The following is a 12,684-nucleotide window of genomic DNA, read 5'->3' on the forward strand; positions in this document are numbered from 1 at the left end:
AATACTGCTATCATAAACCCCACTGTGCAAATGTCCATTCATGTCCTTGCTTTCAGTTCTTCCAAGCATATACTCAATAACCAAGTTGCAGGACCATATGGCAACACCATACTTAGCTTCCTGTGGAACAACTACACTGCCTCCAGATGGGCTGCACAATTCTAGTTCCCCATCAACAGTGATTAGGTACATCCATCTCTCCACATTTTCTCCAGCACTTGTAACTTTCTGTTTATTTTTTTAAACAGTTTTATTCACACACCATACAATCTATCCTAAGTAAACAATCAATGGTTCCTGGTATAATCACATAATTATGCATTCACCACCACAACCTCTATGAGGACATTTCCATTTCTTCTGCAAAGAAATAAGAGGAAAAAAATGAAGAATATAAAATAGAAAAACAACAATTTAAAAATTAAAAAAAAATAAAAAGGAGAAACATCACCACCACCAAGAATTCAATATCCCTCCCTTATATCCACCTCTTATTGATATTTAGATTTTGAACATTGATTTTGTTTCATTTCATGGAAGTATATTACAATGTTACTCTTAACTATAGACTCTAATCTGCATTGATTGTATTTTTCATAAATCATCCCATTGTCAACACCTTGCAATGGTAGCATGCAATTGTTCTCCCTCAAGTAAAAACTTTCTTTTATCTATACATTTAATTATCATCGTTGTCCACACTTGGTTTTGCTAAGTTATCCAGCCCCAATCCTTATCATCTATCTTTCCTCTGGTGTCACACATGCCCTAGCTTTCCTCTTTCAACCATATTCACACTCAGTTTTGTTCAGTGTACTTACAATATTGTGTTACCATCAGGTAGTATTGTGCTATCCATTTCTGGATCTTTACAATCAATCCTGTTGAACATTTTGTACTCCTTCAGCATCAAATGACCACTCTCTACCCTCCATCTATCTCCTAATAACCTGTGTTCTCAACTTTAACTCTCCAAGTTTGCTCATTAATGTTAGTTCATATTAGTGAGATCATAGAGTACTTGTCCTTTTGTTTCTGGATAATTTCACTCAACATGACATCCTCAATGTTTATCCATGTTTTTGCATGCTTCATGACTTTATAGTGTATTATAGCTGTGTAATATTTCATTGTATGTATATGCCACAGTTTATTTATCCAATCATCCATGAATGGATATTTGGGCTGTTTCCATCTCTTGGCAATCATGCATAATGCTGCTATATACCTCAGTGTGCAAATGTCCTTTTGTGTCCCTGCCTTCAGTTCCTCTGAATATATATCTAGTAATGGGATTGCTGGATAATATAGAAATTCTGTACATAGCTTCCTGAGGAACAGACACACTGTCTTCCAGAGTGGTTGCACCATTCTACATTCTCACCAACAGTAAATAAGTGTGCCTCTTTCTCCACATTCTCTCCAGTATTTGTAGCTTTCTGTTTTTGGATTATGGCCATTCTGGTAAGTGTGAGATGCTATCTAATTGTGATTTTGATTTACATTTCCCTAATAGCCAGTGATGTTCAGCATCTTTTCATATGTTTATGAGCTATTTGAATTTCCTCTTCAGAAAAGTGTCTTCCCATGTCTTTTGCCCATTTTTAAATTGGGTTGTTTATCTTTTTGTTGTTGAGTTGTAGGATCTCTTTATATATTCTGGATATTAAACTCATCTGATATGTGGTTTCCAAATATTGTCTCCAATTGTGTAAGCTGCCTTTTTTCTTTCCTAAGTCCATTAATGTCAAAAAGGTTCAATTTTGAGGAGATCCCACTTATCTCTTTCTTCTTTCATTGTTTGCGCTTTCAGTGTAAGATTTAGGAAGCCATCTTGTATCACAAGATCTTTAAGATATTTCCCTACATTTTCTTCTAAAAATTATATTGTCTTAGCTCTAATGTTTAAGTCTTTGATCCATATTGAGTTAATTTTTGCATAAGGTGTGAGAGAGGGGTCCTCTTTCGTTCTTTTGTATATGGATATCCAGTTCTCCAAGCACCATTTAATGAAAATGCTACTCTGTCCCAGTTGAGTTGACTTTACTGTCTTATCAAAGCTCATTGTCTGTAGATGAGAGGGTCTAAATCTAAATGCTCAATTCAGTTTCATTGGTCAGAATATCTATCTTTATGCCAGTACATGCTGTTTTGACCACTGTAGCTTTGTAATATGCCTTAAAGTCAGGTACTGTGAGAACACCCACTTTATTCCTCTTCCTCAAGACGTTTTTAGCTATTCAGGGTATCCTGTCCACCCAAATAAATTTAGTTATTGGTTTTTCTATTTCTGTGAAGTACATTATTGGGTTTTAAATGGTATTGCATTGAATCCATAAATCAATTTGGGTACAATTGACATCTTAACTATATTTAATCTTCTAATGCATGAACACAGCTTGTCCTTCCATTTTTTTTAGAATTTCTTTGGTTGCTTTTAACAATTTTTTTTGTGGTTTTCTCTGTGTGGGTCTTTTACGGCATTGATTAAATTTATTCCTAAATATTTGATTGTTTTGGTTGCTATTGTAAATGAAATTTTTTCTTGATTTCATCCTCAGGTTGCTCCTTACTAGTGTATAGAAACACTACTGATTTTTGTGTGTTGATCTTGGACCCTGCCATTTTGCTGTACTCATTTATTAGATCTAGTAGCTTTGCTGTAGATTTTTTTTGGATTTTCTACACATAGAATCATGTAATCTGCAAAAAATGAAAATTTTACTGATTTTCCAATTTGGATGACTTTTAATTCTTTTTCTTGCCTAATTGCTCTAACTAGAACTTCCAGCACAATGTTGAATAACAATGGTGACAGTGAGCATCCTTTTCTTATTCCTGATCTTAGAGGGAAAACTTTTTGTCTTTCCCCAATTGAGTGGGATGTTAGCTGCAGGTTTTTCATATATTGCCTTTATCATATTGAGAAAGTTCCCTTCTATTCCTATCCTTTGAAGTGTTTTCTTCAAGAAAGTATGTTGAATTTTGTCAAATGTCTTTTCTGCATCAATTGAGGTGATCACGTCATTTTTTCCCCTTTGATTTATTGAAGTGGTGTATTACATTAATTGATTTTCTTGCATTTAACCAGCCTTGCATACCTGGAATAAATCCTACCTGGTTCTGGTGTATAATTCTTTTTATGTGCTGCTGGATTCAATTTGCAAGTAATTTTGAGGAATTTTGGACCTATATTCATAAAAGAGATTGGTCTTTAATTTGCTTTTCTCATAGTATATTTGACTGGCTTTTGTATTAGGATGATATTGGCTTCATAGAATAAGTTAGTAGTTTTCCCTCCTTTTCAATGTTTTGAAGAGTTTGAGCAGGATAGGGACAAATTCTTTCTTGAATGCCTGGTAGAATTCACATGTGAAATTACTTGATATTGGACTTTTCTTTCTGGAAGCTTTTTGCTGACTGATTCAATCTCTATTTGTGATTGGTTTGATGAAGTCATCTATTTCTTCTCAAGTCAATATTGGTTGTTCATTCTTTCTTAGAAGTTGCCCATTTCATCTACATTGTCTAGTATAGTAGCATATATTTGCTCATAATATCCTTTCATTATTTCCTTTATTTCTGTGGGGTAAGTAGAGATGTCCACTCTCCCATTTCTGATTTTATTTATTTGCATCCTCTTGCTAATTTTTTTGTTAGAGTAGCTAAGTGTCCATGGAGTTTATTGATTTTCCCAAAGAACCAACTTATAGCTTTTTTAATTCTATTGTTTTCATGCTCTCAATTTCATTTATTTATTCTTTAATCTTTATTTCTTTACTTTTGTTTGCTTTGGGTTATTTTGCTATTCTTCCTCTGGTTCCTCCAGGTGAAAAGTTAATTCCTTGATTTTTCCTTTTTCTTCTTTGTTAATATAGGCATTTAGGGCAATAAATTTCCCTCTCTGCCCCACCTTTGCTGCATCCCAAAGTTTTGATGTGGTGTGTTTTCATTCTCATTTGCCTCAAGATATTTATTGATTTCTCTTGTAATTTCCTCCTTAGCCCACTGGTTGTTTAGGATTGTGTTGCTAAACCTCCATATATTTGTGAATTTCCTGGCTGTCAGCCTGTTACTCATTTCCAACTTCATTGCATTATGATTCAAGAAAGCATTTTGTACAATTCTGACCTTTTAAAATTTATGGAGACTTGCTTTGTGACAAAACATGTGGTCTATCCTGGAGAATGATCCATGAGCACTTGGGAAAAACATATATCCTGCTGTTGTGGGGTGGAAATTTCTGTTAAGTCTCTTTCATTAATGGTACTATTCAAAATCTCTGTTTCCTTATTTATCCTCTGTCTAGATGTTATATCCATTGATGAGAGTGGTGTATTGATGTCTCCAACTATTATTGTAAAAATGTCTACTTCTCCATTCAGTGATGTCAGTGTATGCCTCATGTACTTTGGGGCACCCTGGCTTATTGCATAAATATTTATGACTTTAATGTCTTCTTGTCAATTGTCCCTTTTGTTATTACATAGTATCCTTCTTTGTCTCTTTTAGTTGTTTTAAACTTGAGGTATAATTTGTCTGATATTAGTATAGCTACCCTCAGTCTTTTCTGGCTATTGTTTGTGTGAGATATCTTTTTCCAACCTTTCATTTTCAACATGGTTTTGTCCTTGGGTCTAAAGTGAGTCTCTTGTAACCAGCATATAGATGGGTCCTGTTTTTAATCCATTAGGCCAGTCTTTGTTTTTGATTGGGGAGTTTAATCCATTGACATTTAATGTTATTACTGTAAAGGAAGTACTTTCATCTACCATTTTGTCTTTTGGATTTTATATACCATATCATATTTTTTTCTCTCTCTCTCTTTTGACCCTTACTGATAGTCTTCATTTCTACACTCTTCTCCAAACCTCTTTCTCCTGTCTTTTCCTATCTGCCTGTAGTGCTCCCTTTAGTATTTCCTATAGAGCAGGTCTCTTGTTCAAAATCACTCTTGGTGTTTTTTTGTCTGAAAACATTTTAAACTTCCTCATTTTTGAAGGACAATTTTGCCAGATACAGACTTCTTGGCTGGAAGTTTTTCTCTTTCAGTATCTTAACTATATCATACCACTGCCTTCTAACCTCCATGGTTTCTTTGAGAAACCTGCACATGGTCTTATCAAGCTTCCCTTGTATGTGATGAATCACTTTTCTCTTGCTGCTTTCAGAATTCTCTTGTCTTTGAATTTGACAATCTGATTAAGTGTCTTGGAGTAGATCTATTCAGATCTATTCTGTTTGGGGGTACACCAGGCTTTTTGGATCTGTAATTTGTTTTTCATTTTTTAAAATTAAATTTATCAAAAAATTTTAGAAAGACAGACAATAAAAAAATTTCAAACAAAACCAAAACAAAGGAATAAGAAAAAAAATAACCCAAAATAACGACATTATTTCCAACATGTTCCTACTCTACCCCAAGAAAATAAACAGACCATAACCCAGCAAAAGATTAAGAAAAACAAGTAACATAAAATAACTATATTTCTGTGAACTTGTCCCTACCATAACCCCCAGAAATTAACAAATGATAGTTGATATATAGTCTTCTAAGGAACCACCAGACTGTCTTCCAGAGTGACTGTGCCATTATACAGTCCCACCAACAATGAATAAGAGTTCCAATTTCTCCACATCCCATCCAGCATTTGTAGTTTCCTGTTTGTTTAATGGCAGCCAATCTAATTGGTGTGAGATGATCTTAATTTGCATCTCCCTAATAGCTAGTGAAGCTGAACATTTTTTCATTTGTTTTTTTGGCCATTTGTGTTTCCTCTCCAGAGAACTGTGTTTTCATATCTTTTGCCCATTTTATAATTGGGCTGTCTGTACTATTGCCATTGAGTTATAGGATTTCTTTTTATAGGCAAGATATCAGTCTTTTGTCAGATATATGGTTTCCAAATATTTTTCATTGAGTTGGTTACCTCTTCATCTTTTTGACAAATTCCTTTGCGGTACAGAAGCTTTTAAGTTTGAGGAGTTCCCATTTATCTATTTTTTTCTTTTGTTGCTTGTGCTTTGGGTGTCAGGTCTAGGAAGTGACCTCCTAATACAAGGTCTTGAAGATGTTTCCCTTCCTTATCTTCTAAGAGTTTTATGGTAATGTCTCTTATTTTGAGGTTTTTATCCATTTTGAGTTAATTTTTTGTGTAGGATGTGAGGTCGCGGTCCTCTTTCATTCTTTTGGCTATGGAAATCCAGCTCTTCCGGCCCCAGTTGTTGAAAAGAATGTTATGTCCGAGTTCAGTGGTCTGGGGGGCCTTATCAAAGATCAGTTGACTGTAGATCTGGGGGTCTATCTCTGAATTCTCAGTTCAATTCCATTAATCAATATGCCTATCTTTGTAACAGTACCATGTTGTTTTGACTACTGTGGCTTTATAATAAGCTTCAAAGTCAAGGATTGTAAGTCTTCTCACTTCGTTTTTCTTTTTTAGAAAGTTTTTAGCAATTTGAGGCATCTTCCCCTTCCAAATAAATTTGACAACTATCTTTTCCAAGTCTGCAAAGTAGGTAGTTGGAATTTTGATAAGGATTGCATTGAATCTGTAGATGAGTTTGGGTAGAATTGACATCTTAATGACATTTAACCTTCCTATCCATGAACAAGGAATATTTTTCCAATGTTTTAGGCGCCTTTCTATTTCTTTTGGTAAAGTTATGTAGTTTTCTATGCATAGGTATTTTACATCTTTGGTTAAGTTTATTTCTAGGTACTTGATTTTTTTTACTTGCTATTGAGAATGGTATCTTTTTCTTGAGTGTCTCTTCAGTTTGGTCATTTCTAGTGTATAGGAACATTACTGATGTATGTGCATTAACTTTGTATCCCACTACTTTGCTAAATTTGTTTATTAGTTCAGGTAGCTGAGTCATCAATTTCTCTGGGTTTTTCAGATATAAGATCATGTCATCTGCAAATAATGACAGTTTTACTTCTGCCTTTACAATTTAGATGCCCTTTATGTCTCTGTTTTGATGAATTGTTCTGGCTAGCACTTCTAGCACAATGTTGAATAACAGTGGTGACTGCGGGCATCCTTGTCTCATTCCTGTTCTTAGATGGAAGGCTTTCAGTCTCTCACCATTAAGTACTATGCTGGCTGTGGGTTTTTCATATATGTCCTTTATCATATTGAGTAAGTTTACTCCAATTCCTACCTTTTGAAGTGTTTTTATCAAAAAAGGATGTTGGATTTTGATGAATGCTTTTTCAGCATCTATTGAGGTGATCATTTGATTTTTGCTTTTTGATTTGTTAATGTGTTGTATTGCATTGATTTATTTTCTTACTTTGAACCATCCTTGCATGCCTAGAATGAACCCCACTTGGTCATGGTGTATGATTTTTTTAATGTGTCTTTGGATTTGATTTGCAAATATTTTGCTGAGAATTTTTACATCTATATTCATTAGGGGGATTGGCCTGTAGTTTTCCTTTCTTGTAGCATCTTTACCTGGTTTTGGTATGAGAGTGATGTTAGCTTCATAAAATGTGTTAGGTACTGTTCCATTTTCTTCAATATTTGAAAGATTTTAAGTAAGATTGGTGTCAGTTCTTTTTGGAAAGTGTGGTAGAATTCCCCTGTGAAGCCATCTGGCCCTGGGCATTTACTTGAGGGAAGCTTTTTGATGACAGATTGGCTCTCTTTGATTGTGATTGGTTGGTTGAGGTTTCTATTTCTTCTCTGGTCAGTCTAGGTTGTTCATGTGTTTCCAGGAAATTGCCCATTTCCTCTACATTATCTAGTTTGTTGGCATACAACATAGTATCCTCTTATAATTTTTTAAATTTCTTCAGAATCCACAGTAATGTCACCTCTCTCATTCATTATTTTGTTTATTTGGGTCTTATCTCTTTTTTATTTTGTCAGTCTAGCTAGGGGCTTGTCAATCTTGTTGATCTTCTCAAAGAACCAACTTTTGGTGTTATTTATTCTCTCTATTGTTTTTTTGTTCTCTATGTCATTTATTTCTCCTTTAATCCTTGTTTTTTTCCCTTTCTTCTACTTGGCTTGGGATTAGTTTGCTGTCCATTTTCTAGCTTCTTCTGTTGCTCTATTAGTTCTTTGATTTTAGATCTTTCTTCTTTTTTAATGTATGCATTTAGAGCTGTAAATTCCCACCTCGATACCAGCTTTGCTGCATCCCATAAGTTTTAATATATTGTGTTCTCATTTTCATTCATCTCTAGATATTTAGCAATTTCTCTTGCTATTTCTTCTTTCACCCACTGATTGTTCAGGAGTGTGTTGTTTAACCTCCAGATGTTTGTGAATTTTCTAAGTCTCTGATGGCTATTGACTTCTAATTGTATTCCATTGTGATCTGAGAATATGCTTTGAATAATTTCCATCTTTTAAAATTTATTGAGGCTTGTTTTATGGCCCAGCATATGATCTATTCTTGGAGAAAGTTCTGTTAGCACTAGAGAAGAATGTGTATCCTGGTGATTTGGGATGTAATGTTCTATATATGTCTGTTAATTCAAATTCATTTATCAGATTGTTTAGGTTTTCACTTTCCTTATTGGTCCTCAGTCCAGTTGGTCTATTTATAGGAGAGAGTGATGTATTGAAGTCTCCCACAATTATTGTAGAAACCTCTATTGCTTCCTTCAGTTTTACCAATGTCTCTTGTAGCCTTCAGAATTCTCTCTTTGTCTTTGACATTTGATAATCTGATTATTAAGTGTCTTGGCCTAGGCCTATTCTGATCTATTCTGTTTAGGGTATGTTGCACTTCTTGAATCTGTAATTTTATGTCTTTCATAAGAGTTGGGAAATTTTCATTGATTATTTCCTCTATTATTCTTTCTGCCCCTTTTCCCTTCTCTTCTTCTTCTGGGACACCTATAACATGTATATTCATGTGCTTCACATTGTCATTCAATTCATTGATACCCTGCTAATATTTTTCCATTCTTTTCCCTAGCTCTTCTTTTGTGTGTAAGATTTCAGTTAACATGCCCTTTAGTTCACTAATGCTTTCTTCTGCCTGTTCAAATCTGCTGTTGCCAGTCTCCATTGCATTTTTAATTTCTCCTATTGTGCCACTCATTCCTATATGTTCTGCCATTTGTTTTTTTCAAACTTTCAACTTCTTCTGTATGTTCATCCAATGTCTTCTTTATATTCTTCATCTCTTTTTTCATATCTTTCCTGGAATCATTGATTTGAGTTTTGAATTGATTTAGCATGTTTGTTTGAACATCTTTAATTAGTTGTTTCACCTCATGTATCTTGTTTGAACTTTAGCTTGTTCCTTTGTCTTGGCCATACCTTCGTTTTTCCTAGTCTGACTCATAGTTTTTTTGTTGGTGTCTAGGCATCTAGTTCCTTATTAGTTTATTCTAGAGATAGTTTTCCCTCTTTACCTAAGGTTTGCTTGTTGCTTGGCTTCATTCTCTATCAGTTCTTTGACATTCTGTTCAACTTATTCTAGACATCTACTATAGCTTCTGTTTAACTGATCAGACTATTTCAACCCTTGTTGTTCTATTTCTTGCCCTGCCTGTATTGAACCTTTTTTTTTTTTGAGTGGAATCTACCCATACGATCAACCCCAATCAGACTTTCCCAGACCTGATAAGCTCAGGTCCCAGGAGGAGGGTGTAATCAGTATCAAGTTTCCCTGAGGATGAGACCCAGCACATTGTCAGACTTTCCTGTGAGACCTCTAGACTCTGTGCTTTTCCTATCCTTCCCAGCAGGTGGTGCTTGAAAGCCTGCATCTCTCCCCCAATGTAAAGATGTGTGGTGCCTTCAATTCTCAGAAGACCCTGCCCCTACCAGGGGCAAGGTTGATAAGGAGGCTGAGGCACAGTTATGACTGAAGCTGTTTCTGTTTTCTAGCCCCTGGGGTCTGAGTTCTCTGAAGGGGTCTGCCACATGAGCTGGGCTCTGCTCCCCTCCACCTTTTCTTGGGGAAGATATGCCCTTTAGGGAATTGTCTCCTTCACTTGACTCATTACTTTGTCTCTCAGATGAATCTTAACCACATCCTTGACTGGGTCACTCTAACAATTGTAAATGCCTGAGCATTTCTCTAATGAGCTACTTGGAGTAATTTTTAAAAAGAATAATAAGGAAAAAAAGAAATAAATCCTCTTTTCAGAGCCATTCCTGAATTCCCAATTTTTGCCAGTCAAGAGCCAGATTTCGTACCTGACTCTATGTGCCCCTTTTCTTGGGACACAGCCGTTTTCCAGTATTCTGAGCTTTGCCAACTCCAAAAACCTCTGTTTTGATTTATTTTATTATTTTTTATTTTTTTCTACCAGCCCTGCCTACCCTCTGCCAGGAGAGAGCTCAGGGTTCCTTTCCTGCTTGCTCCAGGTTTACTTGTGCTCATAGCTTGTATTTAGTAGTCCAAATTTGTGAATTAAAACTGCAATTGCAGCTTGGTTTAGTTACCTTCCCTTGAACCTTTTTTCCCACAGGGAAAGTGTTCCAACTTAGCCTGCCATGCCAGTGGGGAAGTAGCACCAGCGTCCACAGTAGGGGCCTTACTTACAGTTCAGTGCTGTGATCTTGGCCCTTCCACCCTTTCCACACTGGTGTATGATGTGTGTCTGATCAAAGATGTCCCCTAAACAGTTTTGCCAGATATTTCCTGGCTATTTACTAACTACCCTAGAGGACTAACTAAATTCCACTCCTCCATATGCCACCATCTTGCCCTGCCTCCTTTGCCATATTGATTTTGAAATTCCTTCTCATTTTATTGAGGTCCTTCTCTATTTTAGACCTCCTCTGTCATTTAGGTGTCCTATTACATTAGCTTCTGCTATATATTGTAAGCTTTGGCATATAGTATTGAAAGTGTTTATCTATACAACAGTCTATACTCAAATGTTTATAGGGCTTTGTTCAGAATAGTCAAAACCTGGACTCAATCCAGATGCCCTTCAATGAGTGAATGGATAAAAAAATTGTGGTACATCCATAAAATGGAAAACTACTCAGGGAAAAAAATGGAACAAGCTTCTGATAATATACTGTGATGCTGATGATTGTCAAAGTCACTGTACTGACTCAAAGAAACCAGTCACCAAACACAGCATATTATGTGGTTCCATTAGCATGACATTCAAGAAAGCAGATTAGTGATTGCCACGGTCTGGAGTGAGGGAAGGGTATTGGCTCCCAAAGGATACAAGAGAACTCTCCTTTCTATGCCATGATGGTGGTGGTTGCATGTGTGGATATATTTGTCACTGATATTTTTGAACTTTATTGTATATAAATTACTCCTCAATAGAGTTCATAAAAGGTTAAAATGTAAGTCAAAGATAGTGCAAAATTTTCATAACCTCAATTATGAAACTCAATTTTTAATGGCTATTCTCTTACATTCATTTTGTGTCCAAATAGATTATAAACTAATTTTTGGATCTACCACTGAATCCAGTAATGCTAATTACATAGATATACCTTGCAAGTACTTGATTTGTTGATGCCATTATTTTGAGGAAAATCTGAAACTTGAATAGGAATATAGTGTAATAGTTAAAATCTCTGTTGTTAGAGAAACCTGAGCTTTAGTACTTAGCTGTGTGATTTTGACCAAATTTCTTGCTCTGTGTATGCTTCTGTTTTTCTTCTGTAAAATAAGGAAATGACTAGCACCTACTTTATAAGGTTATTATGAGAATTAAAAGTGATAAGGTCTATAAGTAGCTGGCATATGGAAAACATTTAAACGCAAAAAGTATTGAAGACATTAAAATTTATTTTATTATTTTCAGGAGGACTTATTCAGCATCAATTTTTGCATGTAGAAGTGGATTTAAATCTCAACAAATATATAATCACTAACCACTATCAGGAATGCCATAACTCCACAATCCTTCACTCTGAAAACAACTGCTAATACGCTTCTCTGTCATATCCTACTGTATCCATTTCCCCATATTTTCTTCCTTTACCTTATTTACTCCCTTGTTTTTAACCTCTGTGATATTTACTGTTACTTTTTAGATATGGGGTTTTAAGACTAGTCCTCATGAAGCCATTTCCTTTTTTCCAATTACTTTGTTTGCAATTGAAGTGAACTGGTTGATAACTTGTTTAATGGATAGATCACTTTTCAAGGTAATTGGCTTTAAAAATAAGTAATCCTTAAAAATAAATAAGTAGTAAACATTGGCAAGTATTACTGATAACCTTCAAAGTGATAACAGACTAAGATTTAAATAAATCATCTAATTTCCAGCTGTAAGGCAAGTAAACTCTTATTCACTAAAAATTCCTGTCTACTTGTTGAAAAATTGAGGCCAAATGATGCTAAATACTTGTTTAAGCACATGCAGATAATGAATGCCAGAACATTCACTGAATCCATTCCTCACCGTGTGGCTTTCTATCACAATTGGTCTGCATTGACACAAACACAATAGCTATGTTCATAAATCTTAACCAATAGTAAATTTTACTGAAGTTATCTTCAGTTTTGCATAGGAATTAGTAGAATAAATTTTTTTTCAACTCACAGTGACTCTCAGACTCAGATTCAGAATTTCCCTAATAGTACCATGACTACTGTGCTCTAACCTTTCTCACTAAGATCAAAATGCCTTACCTCTTCTTATGCTAATGTGTTGTAGATTATCTGACAGAACACCTGTGGATATTTGATTTTGTGTGTGATTTAAAACTTATTCCTGTTATTTGACCT

This window comes from Choloepus didactylus, chromosome X, assembly GCF_015220235.1.
Source record: "Choloepus didactylus isolate mChoDid1 chromosome X, mChoDid1.pri, whole genome shotgun sequence".
NCBI lineage: Eukaryota > Metazoa > Chordata > Mammalia > Pilosa > Megalonychidae > Choloepus > Choloepus didactylus.